Source organism: Dermacentor silvarum, chromosome 11 (assembly GCF_013339745.2).
Source record: "Dermacentor silvarum isolate Dsil-2018 chromosome 11, BIME_Dsil_1.4, whole genome shotgun sequence".
Lineage (NCBI taxonomy): Eukaryota > Metazoa > Arthropoda > Arachnida > Ixodida > Ixodidae > Dermacentor > Dermacentor silvarum.
The window spans coordinates 109,983,334-110,006,827 of record NC_051164.1 but is presented as its reverse complement, the minus strand read 5'-3'; the positions used below and the strand labels follow the sequence as shown (position 1 = coordinate 110,006,827).

The following is a 23,494-nucleotide window of genomic DNA, read 5'->3' as shown; positions in this document are numbered from 1 at the left end:
TCTCTCTGGCGGGTCTGCCTGCCTCCGTCGCCGAGAGCGGAGAACCCGACACAACGTACTACGATTACGGCGAGCTTTTTTTTCCCCGGCGAGTTGAGTCTTGTGCGGTGAGCCTAGCTTGACGCGAGTCCCTTCCGGGAGCGAAACGCGAGCGCGCATCTCCTTGAGCGATAACTCGGCGTTTGTGCGTGCGTGTTTGTGTGCGTGCGTGTGTGTGTGTACTCCGTTCCCGACCTCCACCGCCACAGACGCTGGCAGCAGCACCGCTGCCGTCCGTGCGTTGGCTTCGCCTCCGACGGCTGCAACACTCCGCGGCCGGTTTAATGTGCGACAGCGCTCGTCGCCGTCGCTGCTGTGGACTACGAAGCGGGCTCGGAACGATGTGATCTCCCTGCGTTTATGGGTGAGTTGCGGAGTACGAAATTTCCGTTATACATCCTTCGGTTTTCCTACTTTTTTCCACGCCTCTGCGCTCGTAGGCGGCGCGTGTTTCAGCTCTCCCGCGCGACATGGCGGTTCTCGTCGCTGCGTCGTTGCCGGGATCGGCGAGGATTTCGCCCGCGCCCCGACAAGTGGAGGCCGTTGCGCCGCTCCGCCGCTGTTTTACCCACTGTAGCAGCGGCGGTGGAAAGGTGCGATGTTTTAGGCTTAGCGCGGAGTCGGATCCCCAGGGCGAGTTGGGAGGCACGCTGTCTCGATGCCGCGCTGCCTGCGGGAGACACTCGAAGAGCTGCCCCAGGCTGTGCTAAGTGTTTGCAGTGCTGGCTCTCCGCGCTCCTTTCTCGAGCTGTCACCCCGCAATTGCGCGCTGTCTGGAGACACCGCCCCGGCATACATACAAACGAGCGCGCGCGTTTAACGAACACACGCACACACAGAAAAAAACCAGAGGGATGCCATAAAGCGATCGGGGAGCGATCGGAGCGTGAAATTCGAGCGAGCGGTGCGTCGTGTGTGTTTGTGGTGCGAGTGCTGCACAGCGCCTGCTGCTGGCTCGCTTCGTTGCGGCGCTGTTTTGCCCCCGGGATCGTTATTTTTTTGTATTTCTTGTTTTTGCGCGCTGGTTTTCGCAGCCGGCGCGTCTGCTCTAGCCACGACACCAAGCCGGCCGACCTGCGCGTAGGAGCGAGCGAGCGCGGCGACTGCTGCTGCTGCTTCGCGTTGGCAGGGCCCCTCGGGCTAGGCGTATACGAAATGGAGAAAGACAACAAGAAAACACAAAACAAGCAGCGTTGATCGGCAGGGAGATTGAGAATGGAGGTCTTGCAGAAAGAAAGTGTACAGAGGGATTACGAGCTGCGCATTTTGCGTTTTTGCCAGAATGAACTCACTTTTTTATTATTATTTTATTTTATGTACTGAACTTTCGGATGTGCTCAGCTGGTGTTTACAAACACTACGTGTACAGTATGTAGCCTTGGGCACGTCACGTATAGATTTGCCGATGATCTCGGGATTTAAAGCTGCGCTGTTCCAGAACGCTTTGCCGTAAAGGTGGACGGTGATAAATACGTGGTTTATTTTTCGCCGGCAGTATTTATCGCTCCCGTCTTAACGAGCGTGTGCAATTATAGTTTAAGTACAAACCGTGCGACATTTTTTTTTTTTTTCTGGTTCGCGACATTTAAATTAAACGTGATGCCCCTTACTTTCGGGACATTGTGCCGGTCTTGCGCTAGAGAATGAACCCTTTCACTTTTCTTTTTTTTTCTTTTTTGTTACGTAGCCACTTTACCTCCTACATGTTTCATATATTCCTGATATCTTGGTTTCATAGTTGAGCGATAAAATACGCGAAGTTGTCTACTAGTTATCAATCGAACTATGCAGTCGGGGGCCGAAGAGTCAGGTCCAAAGGATTTCGCTGTTCCGTGACTGGTTACATTCCGAACGGTATCGTTACTACGCACGTCGAGAACTTGGACTGAACCACGTGACTGTGTAGCCCAGGTGGAGGAAGCGAATATAGTTTGGTCTGGCTGAACTTGCACAGTAGCACCTCTGTCGTACCCATGCGCCTTGGGCCATGCGCGCAGACCGGTACCCTCTTGTAATTGAAACTTTATGGCTGTGCGCAATGTTTTTTTTTTTCTTTTTTTTTTTTAATTCTCGGTTGGGTAGGGCAGTGCCACCTTACAAGACTTCACTCACTACCAGCGACAGAAAAACGAGCGCCATGACGAGTAAAAAGTGGGCAAGCGCGTGCACCGACGTACAGTACTACCAACATTTGATTTATTTCCCCGCGCAAATAGATTGGGCAAATGTGTAGTGGATGCATACAGCCATGGTTCTGCAACTTATAAGCATCAATTAGAAGCCCCCCCCCCCCCCCCTCCCTCCCTCACAAAGCCGTACTGCACCGGCCCAGTGTGGCTCCACGTTACAAAGCGTAGTTCCCGGGTGATACCGATTGGAAGATGTTCGGCCATGCCGTGACGTCACGGAAATGAGCGCATTTATACAAATTGCCTTTTGGGTTGGACTGCTGTGTACTCTAGGTTGTCACTGCGGCGTGACGTGTCACGCCGCGGCCAGTGGGGCTCTACAAGAGGGCTCCACCCGAGAATAACCACATCAACCACTCTTCGTACAATAAAGTTTATTCTCTCTCTCTCTCTCTCTCTCTAGGTTGTCACCCATACAGTTATATACAAATATTGAGGTAACTCTTCGCGCTGCGATCGCGCAACTACTATCGAGGCCGCTCGATCAAAACGCACTAGGTCTCGAGCAGCCGTGCTTTCAACTACCGTAGGGGTGATGGCTGGTACATGGCTTTGTCTTATTATCGTTCTTGTAGCATTGTTTTATTGCGCTTTATCTTTCCAAATTTCCAAGCAATCAATTTTTTACCGCACGAAAGCAAGAAGACCCCGAGATGTGCACATGCATGATCATTGTGAATCATCGCGTTTATAACGCAATATACGCAATATATACGGGACTTGCTATATATACGGGACTTGCAGTATGCCGGTTCAGCCAGCAAGAGATTGGTGGGTGGAGTACATGCATGGATTTGCCTATAAACTTCGTCCTTCTGACACTATATATATATATTGTGATGGCAAATTTGCAAAGTCGTCGTCACTGAGCCGTTCGCAGCCAGAAGGACGGCTTGCTGGCTGAACCGGCATACTGCACGTCCCGTAGAGACAAGCACCGGAGTATGTCTAGTAATTTTTGAAGGAAAACCCATGTTGTCACCAACTACAGTTGCGAAACTCTGCTTAGAAATTAGGGCCCCGTAGGCCACGCAGATCACGTTATTTAAATAAGAACAGCGCGAGAGACAGGGACAGACGAAGAAAGACACGCCCAGTTGACCCTGTGTCTCGCGCTGTTCTTATCTTAAACATGAACTATACCAACGTGCCCAAATCCTCTACCCTTCATAGATCATGTTGGCTACAACCGCGCCGCCGGTGAGCGACTAGTCTAAACTTTAAGTTTGTTGCGTTCTCACCTGTCGTCTGCCAAAGTAGTCGAAATGGCAAAGGCCGGAAGAAAACAGAAAGCACTCATTGGAAATGTAGTTGATTTCTAGTTGCTTACTACGGCCTCATGGAACTTTATTATTATTATTTTATACTGCTGAATTAGCTTCAACAGTTTTGCCGGAAGCGTCCAGATGGAACATGGCGAAAAAGAAAAAATATATATATCGCATCTGAGTCCTGCATTTTCTTAATGTAGCTTTTCTCTCTCTCTCTCTCTCTCTCTCTCGCCGACAGTTTAGGTGACAGTCATCAAAGCTTTATGGATTGCGCCAAGCAGCGCGCAGGGACGTGGAAGCATGATGACTATAGCGATGGCGTGTTTCGCACCTGCGATGTAGTTCAAAGGTTTCGGACGTACGACGGGAACTGCGTCAAGCCATTCCTGCGTAGTCTAATGATTCTCGCTCATCACGTTAATCGAATGCTAGCTAAGGATCGCACTTCCTAATGCTTTCGGATCTGGTAAATCATACGTGCGTCTCTAACCTCGTGTGGCTCCGGGTTCTGGTTCGCATTGCCGTCTGCAAACTGGCAAGAGAGTAGATGCCAACGCAGTCCGGGTATCATGCCCGTCGAGATTGATGTTATATGTAGGAGCTAGTCGGTTGCCAGATGATTTATTATTAGAGAAAAGCTCAGTTTTTTAGCATCGCGCACACACACACACACACACACACACACACACACACACACACACACACACGCACACACACACACACACACACACACACACACACACCACACACACACACACACACCACACACGCACCACGCACGCACGCACGCATAATAAACTCACCGAATGGTTATTTTGGGCTACAAGCTAAACTATATTTTTTAGACCGAACGTTTATGTTTCTGCTCGATGTATGCGTGTGTGTGTTCTGGGAGTATATATAGCGTATTTTGTCTTGCATTAAGGATCGACAGACATTTCCACTCTTCATGCATTACACACGTATCTCTTCTTCGTGGTAGTAGTAGTAGTAGTAGTAGTAGTAGTAGTAGTAGTATATTTAGAGAACAATAAAAATTGCGATGAACTAGTCCAGGAGCACGCTGGTCGCCTGCACCAATGCAGAGACGATGTAGGCTGCCTGGATCGATGGATACGGACAAGTAACTAATATAGTGCCATACAGAACTACGTACTATATGCAAATCCGCTGTGCAGTCAAAGATGCGGTAAATGTCGAGAGAACTCAGAACTTGCTTTCTGCGTCTAAATTTGATTCCGTTGAAGTATCGGCCGGTTGTGTCTCGCGTCAAGCTAGGGATGTACTGGTTGCAAAAGTGCCCACAAAGCACCTTGTTTCGAAATGACTTGTTTTATTATTTTTTTATTATCATCATTATCTTTTCTCGTGTCGTACTTTAATAGTTCGGGCTGGCGGCATGTTGAACGCTACTTTCGTACTAAAGAATGGAGAGCCAGCTATACTGCCAATGAAAAATTTATTGTAGCTTTAAAAACGTTAACTTCTCTGAAAGAACAATACTGTAAGCGAGAGAATCGCAATCGTGCAGATGACAGCCGACGAAGACGGCTGTCTAGGTTTCACACAGTTTCGCTATACGGTTGTATTTTCCGGCTTCGTTGCCTGTTTACTTCATATCGCTGTAAGTCGATCCCCACGGATTCCCTTATTCTTCGCGCTCACTGCATTCCGAGGGCCTCAATTTTGACTGCCTTGATGCTATGTGGTAGAATTCGAGGGCTTATTGGCCAGTTGCCTGTTTCTAAGCCCACGTGACTATGTGACGCCTGTGGTTAGAATGATGTACCACATCCGCCGCCATGGCCGTCAGGGGGCGTTGGCTAACACTCCGAGGTAGAGTTACTGTACAGGCTAATGGAAGCCTTATACAGTAACCCTACTCCCAGGGTTATATATATATATAATCATCCACGCATACGCAAATACCCGAGAAAGTGTGTTACGTAAGGATAGCCTCCTGTAAGCTTAATTGGTAAAGCGCAGCCCGTGTAAAGGCACATGCAGCGACTCGAGCGGCGACATGAGTGAATACATGCCGCGACTCGAGCGAAAACATTCGGTGCTGCCGAGCACGCGTCGCTGAGCGATTTTCGCTGCCAGCGTTCACATGGGTCGGCGACGGCGCAATTTACATCAGAGCGACGCCCAAGATGGAGCCCTGCTTTCAAGGTATTCACGCTCACTATTGCTACAATAAAACAACACGGAAACCGGTAATACGTTTGAATGTTGTTACTTGTTTAAAAATGGAATATGCTGTATGCTCTGCGGTCGTTAATAGCGTTCTACATTTACGACTGCTTAGTGCTAAACTGCGGAGACGCCGACACAACACGTCGTATAAGGTAGACGTCAGCAGGAAAGCCCAATTTCGACGGCGCTAGCTCTCAGCCCGCCCAAAATCGCGCCGGTCGCTGCGACTCCGCGACGGCGCCGACCAACTTGGCGGATCCCAGTCGCGGAGCGACGGAAATCGCTGTGTCGCTGAGTGAAAATCGCGCCATGTGAAACATCCTTAATGCGAAAAGTGTGGGTTCGGCTCCTACCTGCGGCAAGTTGCCTTTCGCCCACTTTAATTTTGCTTTACCTTTATAGTTTCACGTTTCAATTAAGCTTAACAATTAATTTTTTCCTGCGCTTTCTCTGGTGTCATTGTCGGGTTTCTTCATATTGCTGTAACTGACGTGAATAGACCATGTCATTTTATTTCTACACGTTTACGGAAATTAAAGGTCCATTCGATTCGCGCGCACTTTCTGAACTATATCACGAGGTGCTGCACTTCGGCATTCGTTTCACCAGTTCAACACATGGCTACCGCCCGCACGTGTCGCCATTCGTTCCACACAATGCAGGCAGGACGATCGAGTTCACAGCATTTCCCGCAGTCGTCGGAAAGCTAGTGAAGCGGTCGGGCACACTGTGAAATAATGTACACCCTTAAAAGTGATAAAAGGGTGTACATATGTCTATAACTCAGCACCCTATCACCCTCCTGGGTGCTAACACCCAGAAGGGTGTTAGGGCGTGAGTTACAGATGCGTCATTACGAGTGATAAAATGGTGTAACTGTGTCTGTAACTCACACCCTAACACCCTTCTGGTTGTTAACACCCCAAAGGGTGTTGTGGTGTAAGTTATAGACATATTTACGCCATTTATCACTTTTATGGGTGTAAATTCTTTTGCAGTGCAGGAGGTGCCGTGCCGCGGTTCCGCGCGAGCAAGAACAGGCAACGAACTGGCCGGAATTATTACAGTTCTCGAAGTGCAGGGCGAATCTAATGGGCCTATTATTGATTCGTGGCGTTTAATGACCCAAAGGAGCACTAAGACAAACGCCGTGCCGGAGGGCTCCGGATTACTTGCGACCACCCGGGTTAATTCTTTAACATGCACCCTAAGCTCGGTTCATGATGAACGTCGTTTGCATTCCACCCCAATCGGAGGGCGGCGGCCGTGGTCGGGGAACGAACCCGTGACCTCGCGCTGACTTAGCCACCGGTCCGCGATCGCAGCCAGGTCAAGTTTGTGGTAAATTGTGGAGCAATGCTGGGGCGCATACGTCGCATTTTAAAACCGCGCCAAAGAAAGGCAGAAAGAAAGCGAGAAAAATCTCCATCCCCTTGTTGCTCCAAAATAAATTGGTTCCACCAAGGTCGACTTGCATTTACGAAAATTTGGTTTAACCATGTAATACGCAACGGGTCACATATGCTAAGCTGAGTTGGATATACCTCGAAATTCGCAATACCTCAAAGTACTGGAACCAATTGGCACAAAGCCTATGGCTATATAGTATCGTTTTTGATACGCTAGAGCGAGTTTTCAGCCCAGTTGTCGATATCCTAGCAAAGCAATTACTTGGAAAATCAATTGCTACAAATATTAGGTTTTATCTCGCATAACATTTCCTTCTCTTTTTACATCTTCAGCAGCGCGCCTCTTCGGGCACTTTGTGCAAACGTGTTAGCCTGGAGGCGTTTCTTCGCGTAAATAGTTACGTTTAGCAGCCGAGGCGGGTTTCAGCATATATCGGAGGCTGATTACCTCGCTGTGTGTTGGGTGAATTATCGGGTAACTCGTTCCGTACGGAACAATGCGAACTGCCGACTTAGCAGCGCGCATCTGCAATTCTGCAGCTTCTGTTGCTTTTTTTTCCCCCTTCGCCTATCATACAAGGCGTCAGAAACTGCAGCTCTAAGCACAATGACGCTCCGTACGTTATAGTTCCATAGATCGCGCGGCGTTCGATTTGTCGGTCGCTACAGGGTCTTGTTTTCAAACACAGACACGGCGCGGTTCGCGAAACGTTTGTTCTCTCTATCTCTCAATACGGCCAGACATTGCGAGCACTTTGTCAGCGCGAGTTGTGGCCGCCCGCGTGGAACTTTGCTCGCCCGAAACCATGGCCTCAGAGATGCTGGTAAAATCCATCCATCCGTTTATCGACGGAAATGCCGGGCGGTGGGGTATTCGGATAGGTGGTAGATAGGCCGTGCCTTCGAGATCAGAAAAATAAATAATTGATGGCCAAACATTTGCTGCGTAAAGCCGGTAGATTTTAACCTTTTTATCTTCTTTTATATGCAACAAACCTCATCAAATTTGGTGGAGTGGATGACAAGCAAAATTATTTCTCTGTTCCCGCCTGTTTAGTTGGAGCTACCGAGCTAAAGCTTTCTCTTGAGGACGAGAGATAAATATACCCGAGGGAAACGTTTATTTTTCATCGAGAGCTGCAAAATAAGCAGAGAATGAGGATATTCAGCGACATGAAAAGAAATAAATATTTTGCGGAAATTTTTTTTTCAGCGATACGCTTGTTAGCTGTGGGGAACACCAGGCAGAAAACACGTTCGCCCCAAGCCACCTGTATGGCCTCGTGCGGAACTAGCACACACAGTTCTCGTCGGGTGTGAAACAGAGGTGTACGTTGCTTTTCCTCTACATTACCTGTGTGGTACAACTATATAGCCTACTAAACCGCCCGATTCTCGGCCGATCCCCCGTAGTGGGTTGAGCTATGTCGCGCCAGGCACCAATCCAAGCGAAGCCAGACTGCGCTTTCGAATCGGAAAGCGAGTCGCGCGCCCACTAACTTCTTTCTCGACCTCTGTCCCTGCTCCAGTCCAACAAGTGACGCTTGCTGCCTGTCATTCAGTGTTAGCCGAATACATCTGGCCAGCGACTTCGTACTCAAAAACGAAACTCATCAAGAAAAGATATATGTTCTTTTAGTTTGTTGCCTCTAGGCAGCCCTGGCCTCTGGCGCTGAAGTTCAGTTATATGGTATGGTAACTGTTCCACACGCGGGTGGCTAAATTCAAATGAGATGGTCTGCATGGGATCACTTTGCGCCGGCTTTAATCGCACGTTTCAAGCGTTTTTCTTTCTTCTTTATTTATTTATTAATTTTTTTACACGTGGGCGTAGCTTAATGCAAGATGTGTTACGGCATAGCCAAAAGTTGTAACGATGATTTAATTACAAAAGCTTGTGGCAAAAACTGTCGAAGATGATCGTCCAAGTCAGCGATACAGCTTTCTTTCGTAAGCTGCCGCATATCCCCACCTCATCCGTGAATCACGAAACCTTGTGGACACACCAGCAGAAGCACGAAGTGGCAAGTCTCGCTACCAACCACGGTGCCAAGCGAAACCACGGCCTTACTCGTGTTAACCTGCGCCGACCAATCCGCGTCCCCTCAGCCATCCTCTATCCCTCTCCGTACTGGTGTTACGCTCTCCAGTTTGTTTTCTTATCGTGCGAGATCGCAGGCCGCCGCTCGCCGTGAGTCCCGACTGGGTGAAGTAGCCGAAGAAAGCTATCACTTTAAAACTTAGCACAACCATGACCGTGCTCCATGTTCAAGAAGAGTGGAACCTTTCACATATCGCGCGTCTAGGCGTGGTGGTGCCGTATCTGCCTCTAAGAAGCACTGCAGAAAACTCTGACCGCGGCTCTACAACCGGACGCGCACGATGTAGAGGCAGCGCTGTCACCAACATTTGAAACTTCAAGGGTTAGCGTTATAAGGCTGACTCGATGCACGAAGGCTGACGTAGTGGTAAGCTTTATTATACCAGGAGTTTTTCGTATACTGTCGTCTGTTCGGTTCCACCGATGCGAAGTTTGAAGCGTGCTTATGATTGATAGCTCCGAGAGTACTGCAACCAAGATTTTTTTTTTTTTTTAATGCTGCCTAGTTGTGTGCCCGGTGTGCGCTTTGTAAAATCGGTACAAGTTGGATCGCTGAAGCCACGAGTACGCTGAAGCTGTTTTTCAATTTCTTTCGGAATACTAATTCACGGAACCGGCAAAAACGACCACTACGTGTCTGAATGTATCGAAGATAGACATGTCTCAACACTGCTCACCATCTGGCGTCTAAGTTTCTACCAATCTTTTTTCCCCGAAAAAAGATGTTGAAATGCGGAAGATTAATTGTTACTTAATCCGAGCTGTGTAGCTGCGTAGTCGGAGCATGTCCTAACAGACAAAGCCTATTAATAGAGACCGCTGTGGAATTTGAAGTCTCGGGCGCTCGATTCTCGAAACTCAAGCTGCTATTTCGCATTCCGCATAGGCTTGGCCCTTGGCTAAGCAGCCATTCAAATTTTGACGCCTCAGGCATGGCAGCTGCTGACGTCAAACAAGGCGGCGTGTCGAAGTACTAGTTACTCCACTCCAACCGGCACCAGCCTTCGCTACAGGAAGAGCGACAGCGGAGTCTTCAATCGCATCAGTTGCGGAACTCCCCATCGACTCCCATGTTTGAAAACCCGAACAAAGTGACCAACAGCACAGGGAGTACCCTGACTGTGGCATCACTATGGACCAAAAAAAAAAAAAAAAAAGAGCTATAAAACCTTTTAAGAACAACGAAAAAAAAAAAAAAAGCAGCAAGAAACTATAGGCATATCGCAGTACCCACAGTAAGCAGTGTCAAACACAGCATTTTAAATCAATTTTCCTTTCTTTTTTTCTTTTTCCCTGCAGATGTCAGCGCCGTCACGGCTGTCTTTTTTGTCGTCTGCTTTCGTATGGGGACTAGCGGTGCGCAAAAATTCTAAGTTCCGTATATCAGTCGAATAGCCTTTGTTATCCTCCTAAGACCCCTTGTACAATACATTGCACATTGCCTTCCACATTTTTTTTTTTTTCGAAAGTCACTCGGAAGTGATTACGCAAGATGTTCACTCTGGGTATGAAGTACGGTGCATGTGTACTGTAAAGAGCTGGTTTACTCATATTCTTTTCATCCGCTTTCGAGGAATCTGACACAAAGTTGATCTAGACCTGTGTCGTCCCTGACGGCCGAAATGAACATTGAGGTGTGTTTCGAAATCACTGAGATTGCATGAAAATACCGGACGCGGCAGTAACATGGCAATGGATTACACGTAGTTCCACCTTCTTCTCTGAATTTAGGCAATGAAATGCACTTTTTACCACAGCAAACATGAGGAGATGATGGAGACAGTTATTTTTTTTTTCACGTACGTGGAGACGCAGCTTTTGGCACCTAGCCGCGGCATTAAAATTTAAAAAAATGTTTTTCAAGTTCATAGCATAACAGTGCACAATGAAATTCACAGGGTCTCTTATGTTATCCCTAAGACGAATTGAAGGCGAAAGCCCAAGTGCCGATGCATTAAAGACGGACACATGACGTACACATCCCCTTTAATTCGCTTAGTGTACTTCGCTTAGTCATCCCTCTTAATTCCAACAGTCGTGGGTTCGAGTGCCTTATATCTTAATTACGTGTGCCTTAATTAACTGCGCCTTTATTACCACCAAAGGTGGTGGGTTCGAGTGTCTTAACTCTCGTAATTAACTGCGCATGAGTTAACTTCGCCTTCATTAACAATATAGGTCGTGAGTTCGACTCCCACAAATGGTCGTGGGTCAATTCGAGGCCCACCAAACGTCGAGGGGGATTCGTGGAATTTTTTTACCTTTCGTGTCGCCGACGCGAGTTCGCTAAAGGTCGATTGACTGATGAGACGCCATAAGGCTTTCGCCTTAAAAAACCACCTTGAAGAGTTATTAAATCCCTTAGTTGTGCTCGGGTCTCCAGAGGTTATTAGATAAGTATTTGTGTCGTGTGCAGGGTGCTGTCTTTACCTGCCGTCTGCGTTCCGATCGAAACCTAGGGTGCAACGATTATTGTAAATTTCAAATACAAATGCATTTTAAATAGTACATTGAATAGCGCAGCTTTTTTTTTTTTTTTTGGGGGGGGGGGGAGTATAGTAGAAGCAGCGCCTCCTATAGGTGGTTATGATAGTAGCGTGATAATCTCTCTTTTGTAGTCAAAGTCAATCCGGTGCCCTCCACTAAGACGTCTCTCGTATGCCCTCTGTTACTTGAGACGGTGAACAGATCAGTCATGGATTAATCACTAATACATTTCTAATAAAAAATCAGGCAAGCTTGCATTCGGTCGCGCAAAGCTTAGGCACAGCGAAGCTTACTGGCTGCTACTGCTAGGTCTTAACTTGGTTTAACTTAACTACGCATGTAGGAAGAAATAATAAACTTTATTATAACGTGAAATGATTAATGTGGTTCGGGCCCTTAGGCATGTAGCGAGGTATTCTCGAGCGATCATTTTCGGAGGTACCTTCCCTTTCACGAGATTTCGCGTGACTAGCGCTGGACGCGTCGGCGCCTACGAACGACAGCGTTCCTGGCATGCCACAAGCGCAGGCAGGCTAACCTAGGTTGGCACAGTGCCAAGAACGCTGCTGCTTGCCGACGCCGAACCCGTTGGAGGCTAGCCGCTCGATATCAATCGGCCAGCTTCGATGTGTCTTTAGGGAGCCTACATGCAACGCTGTTACTGTGACTTGAGCTTTGCGCTGCCTTTTTTTTTTTTCCTCCTGGCTCAGCGCGCCGCGGAGAGAAGAGAGGGGAGGGGGGAGTCGGGAAGGCAGGGAGCTGGCGACACGCGGTGTCCTCCTCCTCCTCCGGGTTGCCATGGCTGCGGCGCGGCAGTTTGTCGGCACGCACCACAAATTACGACTGGCTTAAACAACTTCACTGTTAAAAATTAATACATCATCTAATCAACCATGGCTCCCCATGGTGATTTGTCTTAGCGCCGCTTTTTGACTATGAAAGAATCCGGCACAATATTCTGCAAGATTTTAGGGTCTTGTGTTTATAACCGACAACGATTTGCTTTTGTATTTGTGGCAGCGAAGGAAAGTCAGTGATAGGGAAAACGGTAGATGCACATGTCCGACGGTTGGCATTATGTTGTCGCAAGTGCCGACTATGTAACTTAGAAAGACGAACATTTTGATCGCGATCGTGCGAGTTGTGAAATTATATACGAATCGTTTCAGCGACTCGTGTTGTGCTGTTCACGTGACACTGTTCATGCGCACGCCTCGTGCCCCTTTTTTTATTAACGTGCCTTTGACCACAAGGTCTATAATTAAAACTTGGAGCAATTAACGCAAGGCTCCACCTGCGTCATAAGTTAGCATTTAGGCACGTCGTGACAGATTTGTTTTTCTTCTGTATATCCATCAGAGCTGCAGCCCTGTCTTCGGTCATTGTTATAGAGATAAGATTGATCTACGGAGTCGCGAATGACGTCATCAACGCTGTCGAGACGGTTGCCGCTGACGTCATTCGTGGGCTCTAGACTTCTCGTCGCGACTGAAACAAACAGGCTCCAACGGGAGGCTCAGCAACTATTAGGAAACGCAGAGATGGAAAACTCGCAGGAATGTTTCGACGTTATAACAGGCTTCAGTTTCACGCCAACGTCGGTTCCGTTGCTTTTGCTACGCGTTTGTCTTAGCTACGCGTCGCGATGTCGAGATTCTGGTGTTTTCATGCTGGGATCGAGGCCCTGGGTCCGATTCCCGCCCGCGGTTAGTGAATTCCGACAGGCAAAAAAAATAATAATTTATGGGGTTTTACGTGCCAAAACCAGTTGTCGGCGCATGCCGTAGTGGGGGACTCCGGAAATTTGGACCACCTGGGGTTCTTTAACGTGCACCTAAATCTAAGTACACGGGTGTTTTCGCATTTCGCCCCCATCGAAATGCGGCCGCCGTGGCCGGGATTCGATCCCGCGACCTCGTGCTCAGCAGCCCAACACCATAGCCACTGAGCAACCACGGCGGGTAATTCCCACAGGCATTGCGCGCAGATACGCCGGTATACTTTATTAATGCGTAAGCATTCTAGCAGATTTCCGAGGGTACGTCCCTCGGAAATCTGTCCGTCTGTCTGTAACTCGTGACACGTTGCACTACATAGGTATACATGCGGTTCATGGGGGTATATATGAGAATGCCTTATGGCTACGTATCACTGTTGATATATATGATTATGGCTATATCTTCCTAAGACCTCTTGTACAATACATTGCACATTGTCTTCAACATATTTTTTTCTCCCGAAATTCACTCGAAAGTGATTACGCAAATTATTCACTCCGGATCTGAATTCATGTACGGTGCATGCGTAACTGTAAAGAAGTGGTTTACTCATATTCGTGTCATCGGCTTTCCAGGAACTTGACACTCGGTTGATGTAGACCTCTGTGTCGTCCCAGACGGCCGAATGCAACGTTGAGATGTGTTTCGAAATCATTGAGATTGCGTGACAATACCGGACGCGGCAACAACATGACAATGTTGTACCGCTAGGGAGTTTTCGCAGTCACTTTTCTATTTGGGAGACCCGCACGTTTGAAGGGACATTACACTCTAAGAAAAGCGTGCCACCTTTGGCGCTTATCTTGTCCCGAAACGATAATCGTAAAAAAAAGAAGAAAAAACTAAATTAAAGTATGAGGTTTTACGTGCCAAAACCACGATCTGATTATGAGGCACGCCGTAGTGGGGGACTCCGGTATAAATTGGACCGCCTGGGGTTCTTTAACCGCGCACCTAAATCTAAGTACACGCGTGTTTTCGCATTTCGCCCCCATCGAAATGCGGCCGCCGTGGCCGGGATTCGATAACGATAATCGTAATCTATCTTGCGTGAGCGCCCGGTACTTACAGGTCAGACACGGCATGCGCGTTTATCAGCCTGACAGTATTCTTGAGAGGAAAGTAACGAGCGGAGAGTATTCGAGGAAGAAAATGCAATCAAGGCAGGGCCGGTATTTTGTAGCGATGCATGCCTTTGCGATGCTAATGCCTTTTCGCGCTTCGTCAGTGGTGAGAGCGACGGTCCGCTCACGTTATCAACAGGATCAGCCGGTCGTGAGCGGTGGATGATGAGACTAGTATAGAATAAAGCATAAGGAATGGCTACAAAATACCGGCCCAGATGACCTTTGTTGTTTGGGGATATGATATGCCCGAAAAGGCTCCGTCTAGCGATGCCAAACTAAAATTCGTGCGCCATGCTTCCTGGGACGTCATTGATCTTGACGGTGGCTCCTCGGGGCCGGTTGCGTGTACAACGTAGACGGATTACTCGTTGGCACTCGACGGCATACGCAGATATTCAACGGAGCAACATCGGGGACTTCTCTTCTGCGATTTAACGGGTGAAATATTCGAAGATAAGACGAAATTAGTGGCATAACAATCGCGCCAGGACGAAGACAAGCGGACTAATTGTCGACACGTCAGCTCCAGCGACATTCTTTGCTAAACCACTTTTCATCGCTTCAAGGCTCCATCTTCTTAAATTATGGCGTTTTAGGTGCCAAAACCACGATCTGATTACGAGGCATGCCGTAGTGGGGGATTCCGGTATAAATTGGACCACCTGGAGTTCTTTACCGTGCACCTAAATCTAGGTACACGTGTGTTTTCACATTTCGTCCCCATCAAAATGCGGCCGCCGTGGCCTGGATTTGATCCCGCGACCTCGTGCTTAGCAGCCCAACACCATAGCAACCACGGCGGGTGCTCCATCTTCTTGTGAACTTAAAGTGAAGCGTTCTGAGAAAAAAAAAAGTGTACTTAGATTTAGGTGCACGTTAAAGAACCCCAGGTGGTCGAAATTTTCCGGAGTCGCCCACTACGGCGTGCCTCATAATCAGATCGTCGTTTTGGCACGTTAAATCCCATAATTTAATTTAACTTAAAAAAAGAAAGAAAAAGACACAAAAAGACGTTATATTCGGAGACATTTCAGAAAAGCGATATGTGCACGCGGTTGTGAAACGTTTCGACGTTCTCGGCAGATGGTGCTACACTTCCGGCTCTGTGTTCGTGACGTCATGCAGACGTCACAGGTGTTCTCCACGATCACTGGCCGCGTCGCGCCGAGTGAAATTCAGATGCACACCGCGACCCAGAGCGAAAGGTCAAAAACGCGGCGAGACCGGTTGCGTGGGAGGACTGTCCAATTCAACACAATACAAACTGGCGTATCGCTGCTTTCATTTTTTCACGTGTGCATTTCTCTTTCATGAAATCTCGCGGAATTTCTGTTTTACGCATGACAGCTTATCTCTCCCTCTCCGAAACGCGTATCGATGGATTACTAGCAGTTCAGGATTTCCTGCAAATCGGTTCAATTTAAAGCGATATCAAGAAACGGCTCGTTGAAAGCGTGCTGGGGCATCACATTTGCGACTGCTCGTTTTTTTCGTTACTTGATGGAAGTCCTGGACCTCAAAACCCTAGAAGAAATAATGGCAAGCCTTAGAGCGCCCTGAGGGTTATTAATTGTAGAGTCATTTCACGCGAAACTTCGCAGAAGCGACCGTCGCCGATTCTCTCGAAAAATATTGGGCTAGTTGGCGATTGTGGCAATGAGGTTTCACCTCAACGTGGTCAGTGTTTCAGCCGCAATAAGCATTTTCGCACTTTTTCAAAGTTCGGTTCGTGCACTTTGTTCGCCCTTCGTTTCAGCCAGCGCAAAGCCGGTTCCGAGTCGATTGTCGCGCCGGCAGCTTTGCCGTTTAGTGGTAGAGCGCGATCCGCAATCAAGGTTCCATTGTTGAGCACTTCCGGTTGGGTTTTTATACCTATAGCGGCTCGCACGTGTTTCTTGCTATTTTTCTTCATTTCCACTGGGAAGCTAATTAGTGACGCCGTGCCAGACCAATTAACGCTGGCATTGTCCTTTTCACGCAATAGGAAAACAGGAACGGAATTATTGCTTTATTGCTTTTTTTGTTTTTCGAGTGTCGGGTGTTTAATGTGGCCTTTACGACCATTGTCTAAGCACGGACAGGAAGTTCGCTTTGTTTAAGTTGGACGCGCATCTACCTGCGCCATAGAAAGAAATAAAAAAAGGAAAAGAAAACCTCGTTGTTTTTTTCTTTTCTCTTTTTGACTAGCATTTTGTGTGAACGACCTCTTTATTCACATTTTGTTCCAGTTGTATACGAGACATTGCGGATTTTTAAACTTTTTTCCTTTAGTGCTGCTTTTTTTTCCTCAGTAAAGGTAATCAGGTTCCGAAAGAAACTCGAATAAGCGGCCCTACATACACACCGAGCGAATGTATCATTAAAAAAATTAAGAGCCCCTCCCTTGTCGAGAAAATGGGCGTAAGCGAAGCTTGTGGCAAGACGACACTGTCGCAGGCGTTCCGCTGCGTTTGCCCTAAACTCAGGGTCGGCGGCTCGTCGCTGACGTTTGGCCTCAACATCGCGCTCCCGCAACTCGGGGTCCGCGGCTCGTCGCTGACGTTTGGCCTCAACATCGCGCTCCCGCAACTCGGGGTCCGCGGCTCTCGTCGCTGACGTTTGGCCTCAACATCGCGCTCCCGCAACTCGGGGTCGGCGGCTCTTCGCTGACGTTTGGCCTCAACATCGCGCTCCCGCAACTCGGGGTCCGCGGCTCTTCGCTGACGTTTGGCCTCAACATCGCGCTCCCGCAACTCGGGGTCGGCGGCTCTTCGCTGACGTTTGGCCTCAACATCGCGGTCCCGCAACTCGGGGTCCGCGGCTCGTCGCTGACGTTTGGCCTCAACATCGCGCTCCCGCAACTCGGGTCGGTCGGCTCGTCGCTGACGTTTGGCCTCAACATCGCGCTCCCGCAACTCGGGGTCGGCGGCTCTTCGCTGACGTTTGGCCTCAGTATCGCGCTCCCGCAACTCGGGGTCCGCGGCCTCTTCGCTGACGTTTGGCCTCAACATCGCGCTCCCGCAACTCGGGGTCGGCGGCTCTTCGCTGACGTTTGGCCTCACATCGCGCTCCCGCAACTCGGGGTCCGCGGCTCGTCGCTGACGTTTGGCCTCAACATCGTGCTCCCTCAACTCGGGGTCGGCGGCTCTTCGCTGACGTTTGGCCTCAACATCGCGCCCCCGCAACTCGGGGTCGGCGGCTCTTCGCTGACGTTTGGCCTCAACATCGCGCTCCCGCAACTCGGGGTCCGCGGCTCGTCGCTGACGTTTGGCCTCAACATCGCGCTCCCGCAACTCGGGGTCCGCGGCTCTTCGCTGACGTTTGGCCTCAACATCGCGCTCCCGCAACTCGGGGTCGGCGGCTCGTCGCTGACGTTTGGCCTCAACATCGCGCTCCCGCAACTCGGGGTCGGCGGCTCTTCGCTGACGTTTGGCCTCAACATCGCGCTCCCGCAACTCGGGGTCGGCGGCTCTTCGCTGACGTTTGGCCTCAACATCGCGCTCCCGCAACTCGGGGTCCGCGGCTCGTCGCTGACGTTTGGCCTCAACATCGCGCTCCCGCAACTCGGGGTCCGCGGCTCTTCGCTGACGTTTGGCCTCAACATCGTGCTCCCGCAACTCGGGGTCGGCGGCTCGTCGCTGACGTTTGGCCCCAACATCGCGCTCCCGCAACTCGGGGTCGGCGGCTCTTCGCTGACGTTTCGCCTGGGCTTCGGAAGCCCTCACGCTAGAATCGGACGTCCAAGCTTCGCTTACCCCAAATTTTCTCGACAGGAGAAGGGCTGGTGATTTTCTCTCTTTGGATCCCACGTGTGACAAGGGTAGTTCAAGGGCGCGTTACAGGTCCCCGAGCGCACAGTGGTATGTGCCATTGAGCTTGGACCCCTTCTGCACTATCACCAGGATCGGCCCACTTTTCAGCATGACACCACCACCACCACCGCCGAAACTTGTTAGCCTATATAAAGCTTCGCTTAAAAATTGACCGCACGAGCACGAGCCAACGAGCCAGCTGCGGAAGAAGACGACGACGCTCTAGCAGCTCTGAGAGCAGCTGTTTTTTTTTCAGCGTTACATCGCCGGCGCAGGTTAGCGTATACAAGCTTCGCTTGAAAAATCTGTTTTCGAGGACCCTGCTCGTGTGAAATGAAATATCCTCAGAAATTTGTACGCGTTTCTGGAGCAACAACACAAACAAGCAAGCAAGTCGCTGACCTCACAGTCTTGCATTTCGCTGTATATAGAGTTCTGTTACACCTTGCGTCACCTGGGGTCACATGTCCTTTTATAACCTTCTAGCCTTATCTATTGATTCACTAGCCTCTTTCTCATCGCCTCATCTATCCTTTCAGCTATCCCCCTCTCCATGTAGGCCCATAACACCTCGCTCCCTGTTGGCCGCCGTTCATGCGTTAGCTGCTCGAACTAGACAGTTATCAGTGAAGCTAGCAGCAGTTTGCGTTCCTTACAAATGTTAACAACAAACAAACAAACACTTACTGTAGCGTTGCTTCTGATTCACGCTAAATCAGTTTCGGACGTGCGTGAAGTCGTTGATGGCGATTCTTACCGACACGTCTGCAGCGCATTGCGTCAAAGCCGGGCTGCTCTACTAGCCGCTCTGCTAGTTGCTCTACTAGTCGCTTATTCAATCATGACGAACGTTTTCCAACTCTCCCAACCATGAGCCTTGCATAGAGTACGCCTATACCACCCACCCCTTTCCCGCCTAGTATAGTTTGAATGAATAAATGAATGAAAGGAACTCTGTTCCGCTAACGGACGGCAGGTGTTTTAGTTGGAGTGTGCAGTTGTAGTTGATGCATGCCCCCATGTGGCCCCGTAAGCAAACTCATTGACATAGCTGAATCGCCGGTCTAGTTCTCGAAAGTGCAGCGATCGAACAGCCATCGCCTTCGACGCCTAGCTGGGCGCGTTTAAGATTTGATCTCGTCGACCTACTTGGCTTCGTTCGCCTGTCGCGTTTTAACATTTTATGGCATCCACTTCGCTTTCAAGGGCGCCCTCTCGAGCCGAAGCGGACGCTTGCCCGTGAACTAATTTACGCCGTTGTTCGGCGATGATATGAAACTTCAAAGGGCGGTGAATGTGATGTTACGATTACCGTTATTAAGTGGTCATCAAGTCGCAGCGATCCAGTTTTTTTTTATTTGTTGCCTTACGGCGCAATTGCCGTGAGTGTGATTAGTACTGCTTTGCAAAAGTAAATAGCATGTACTTTTGACTTTTCTGCCTCTTGAAACGCCCCAAATGCAGCAAAGTTGACAATCTGTGCAGTGTCGGCCATCTATTATACGCATGACTGGTTTCGACTAAGATCGGTAGTACAGCCTTGGTAGAGCTACAAGTTTGACAGGTGTTGCGGGATAGTGCGCGTTCATTCTGCACAGTATACAGCCAACCATCGCTTACACTTATTGAGGCGTAACGTCGCGTAGGCGGTGCGCAGGACATGTTTACGTATAGTGCGCATATCCTGACGCTACAACATGAACAGAGGGCAAAGATTGGAATAATTAACCTGCCGTTCCGAACGCTTCGACCAGGGGGCCTGTCTTCGTCAGGGCGTGAACCAGGGGCCGACGCGTTCTCGGGTCCTGATAGGAATAAATCCGCTTGCCGAAACGTTGTCTCTAGTTTGACGATTCCGTGTTTCGCCTACACTGAGGGTCACTGGAGCTGCCGGGACACAAGTGGTACGCCCTCGCAACGCTTACTGAATTCCGCTGGTCACCTGCTTTTTCGATTCAAGTTTACTTGAAACACCAGCGCTTGTATTCCGTCTGAACCTTCGTCTTCAGTGTGCTGTTGTTAATAGCCTTCAAGTTTAATTTCCTTGATTCCAAAGGAGGAGGGAGCAGCCTCACAAGAACTGCAACTGCCGTTTCACTTCCGCGTCACGACGTCGATTTCATCACTTAATGCTTACGTGGCGCCGGTGCGGTCACATTCGGCGGCGCGCTTTTTCAAGGAACTGGAAAGTTCCACACAGTGCAAAGAAACAGCGAGAGAGTAAGCGGAGCACGCCGGTCGTCTCCGCGGGTGATTGCGACGACGACGCTTGCACGACGCTGGCTTTACGTGCGTCAGGCTAGATACGTGCATGTGGGGATGGCGAGCGCTCGCGTCTCTCGGCATCGAGGGAGAAGGGGATGGAAAACGTGGTACGCGCATTTTCTACCCCTCCTCCCCCTTCTCTTGTCTCTGAAACCGCGCACCGAAGCGGAACTATAAGCGACCAACGTTTGTCAAGCTCAGGGGCCGCCTTCACGAACCATCCTTGTTCCTAATCGCTCCCTTACGAGAGCTTAATTACATGTTTTGTAAAGCTTTACAGATGATTAACTTCTGTAAACCGCCTATATAGTATGTACAAAGTGTATGTGTGGCCTCACGCTTTTTTGTTAGCTAACTGTTTGCGCAAATGAACCTGTTTCGAGCTACACAAAGTGGGCCAATAACGCAGACAACTGTTTTCATGCTTTCGATAGAGGAACTATGTTTAGAGACACAGTCATATGAGAAGTCTGTAAAAGCGTCTTGCCTGCATGATCGTCGTCGTCCTAATCACCTCGTAATAGCCCCATCGCCAGGAACTTGTCCACAAAGGATGTTCTGTAGGTCCGTTGCTTCTGTAGGTTCGTTCGTTGCTTCCCTGGGTTCGTTACAATAGTGTCTTGGTACTTCATGAACATTTGTTATCACACAATTCGTGAAACACATTTGTCTCTCCTATAAAATTGAAGGGATAGAAATGGGGACAAGCACGCTGCTCAGGAAGCTAAAACAGGCTCAACGCTATCAACGCAGCGTTTTGTCGATAAATGCCTTGATAGTCTTACGTTCGTCTCGTCTTCCCTGAGTACTGTCGTATGTCCTTTGAACCAGTTATAGCTGTTGAACCAGTTATATGATTAGCGAACTAGCTTAGTGTAATACTGTTCTGTTTTAACACTCCAGTCTGGCTTCCATTTGCTAAACTTTAGTGCGCTGTCTAGTTAAGAGCGGCTGAGCGGACGACATCGTGGCCGCGGATAAACACAGTGCGCGCATGCGCGACCTTTCTCTTCTGATTGGACGACGCTGGCTTTATCTTCACAAAAAAAAAAAAAAAAAAAAAAAGCTGTACGTTTCTGAAGTGACGGGGCATTCATATGTGAGCAGTTCCGAGTCGCCCCGCCGTGTGTGCGAAGGTTGAGTTGCGTCGCGTTCTTGCTCGCCTCTTGCGCCGCCCATCGCAACAGGGGATAAATGTCGGGGCCCTTTTTTTTTTTTTTTTTCCTCCTGGATGCTTCGCTGTTGGTATCTACATTCGTTTGTGCGGGTGCGCCAAGAGAAAGAAGAACGTACCGAACCCTTGACCTCCGCCGCCGTACGTACGCGGCTCGATCATGCGCTTTTGCGCGCCGGTATGTCTTTGTGTGTAACGAAATGACGATTGCTGGCACGCCTGGCTTCTTCCCCTCTGTCGATTGCGTAAAGGAGTCGAGACCGGCACGCCGTGCTTCGCGGTGGCAGCTGTCGCCGTGAAAGACGTTGCTTATTCGGCCTGCAGTCCGGCGCGCGCGCTCACGCTTATTGCACCTCCCCCTATTTTTTTACGTGTATTTGCTGTGGTCGCTCGAAGTAGTACACGCGCTCCCGGCCAATGTCGAGACGTGGCCACTTCGACGACGAAGACGCGCTTGTTTCTAATAGGAGGCCACTTCGACGACTACATCCGTGACTTTAACCTGCTGGTCTCTTGGGAACGGCGTCGTGGATCGCGCGAGCTTGCGTTCATTCTTGCTCGCTAAAACGACGCTGCATTGTGAAATCGATAGGCATCTTGCGCCGTCCAGATGAGGCTGTTTTCATTTGTAAAACCTGCGTCGCCTACACCGGCCGCTAAGAATGGGAAGAAAATGAAACCACATTCCAAGCCACGATGACCAGTGCTTATTGCTCGTCTGGGTGTTACGCATCGAGCTTTGTCGAGCTCAAGCTCTTTTAGCGCTTTTTGGTCTCGATCGAAAGCATGCCCATTCATGCGGAGCATGCGCACATCGGCATTTTCACATCTCGGGCACTCTTGCCTCGTGACAAGCGATCGGAGGTGCGCGTCACGGCAAGTGTGCGAGCCGTTTCAAATAAACATTCATTCATCCATTCATTCGCGTCCCTTCAATTTTGCTTCCACCGCAGCCCGTGTGAGCGTACGTGTTTCACTGCGGCGAGTTGGGTATTTCACTGTGCGTACGTGCCGGTGCCCAGGTCGACAGCAGACGCGCGTGACAGACTTTCGAGAGAAAACAGCGAGAAATCCGCGGGGCGCAAGTGATGGAACTGCAAAACAAACGGCTCAGTTGTTTCTTCAGTAATGTTTTTTTTTAACTATTAGTTTCCGGAGCGGATCTACTGAATACTGAAGACGTACCGTGGGCGGATTGCTGATAGCTCTATGTTTTTGGTTTGCACAGCCGCTGACGGCACAAACAATTCCCTTTCATGGTCGTAACCTTGGTTCCAGAGACACCCCTTGTTCTACCACCCTTGACTAATTCGTTTCCGTGTTCCCGTGAACATCTGTCTTGTTTGAGACGCTACACTTTATTTCACAATGATCGTGGCACTAACGTAGCAGCTACAGGGTGTACCCAGGCGATATATAGACGGCGCGAACTTGCTGCATGCAGACAGAGCAGACGACCAGTAATATATGAGACCGAATCGAATACGAATTGAATGGTGCCAGGAGCGAATGGAATCGAATACGTTTCCAACAGTTTTCGAATAACGAACACCTGCTTTCGTCATTATGATAATATTCACATCCTACTATTAGTTACGTTAGCAGGTTTGCCATAACGCATTAGGAACATTGCATTAGGAACAAATATGTAGTTAGCTTACCCACTG

At 49.3% G+C, this 23,494-nt stretch overlaps 1 protein-coding gene across 1 annotated transcript in view; it reads left to right on the top strand.

The window, feature by feature from the left end:
* Nucleotides 1-16: 16 nt before the first annotated feature.
* Nucleotides 17-23,494, top strand: part of LOC119433809 (mitogen-activated protein kinase kinase kinase 1-like) — a 117,784-nt gene continuing 94,306 nt past the window's right edge. The window contains exon 1 of the mRNA XM_037701067.2: nt 17-403. The gene's annotated coding sequence lies outside the window, so the exon portion shown is untranslated. The remainder of the gene's footprint in view (nt 404-23,494) is intronic.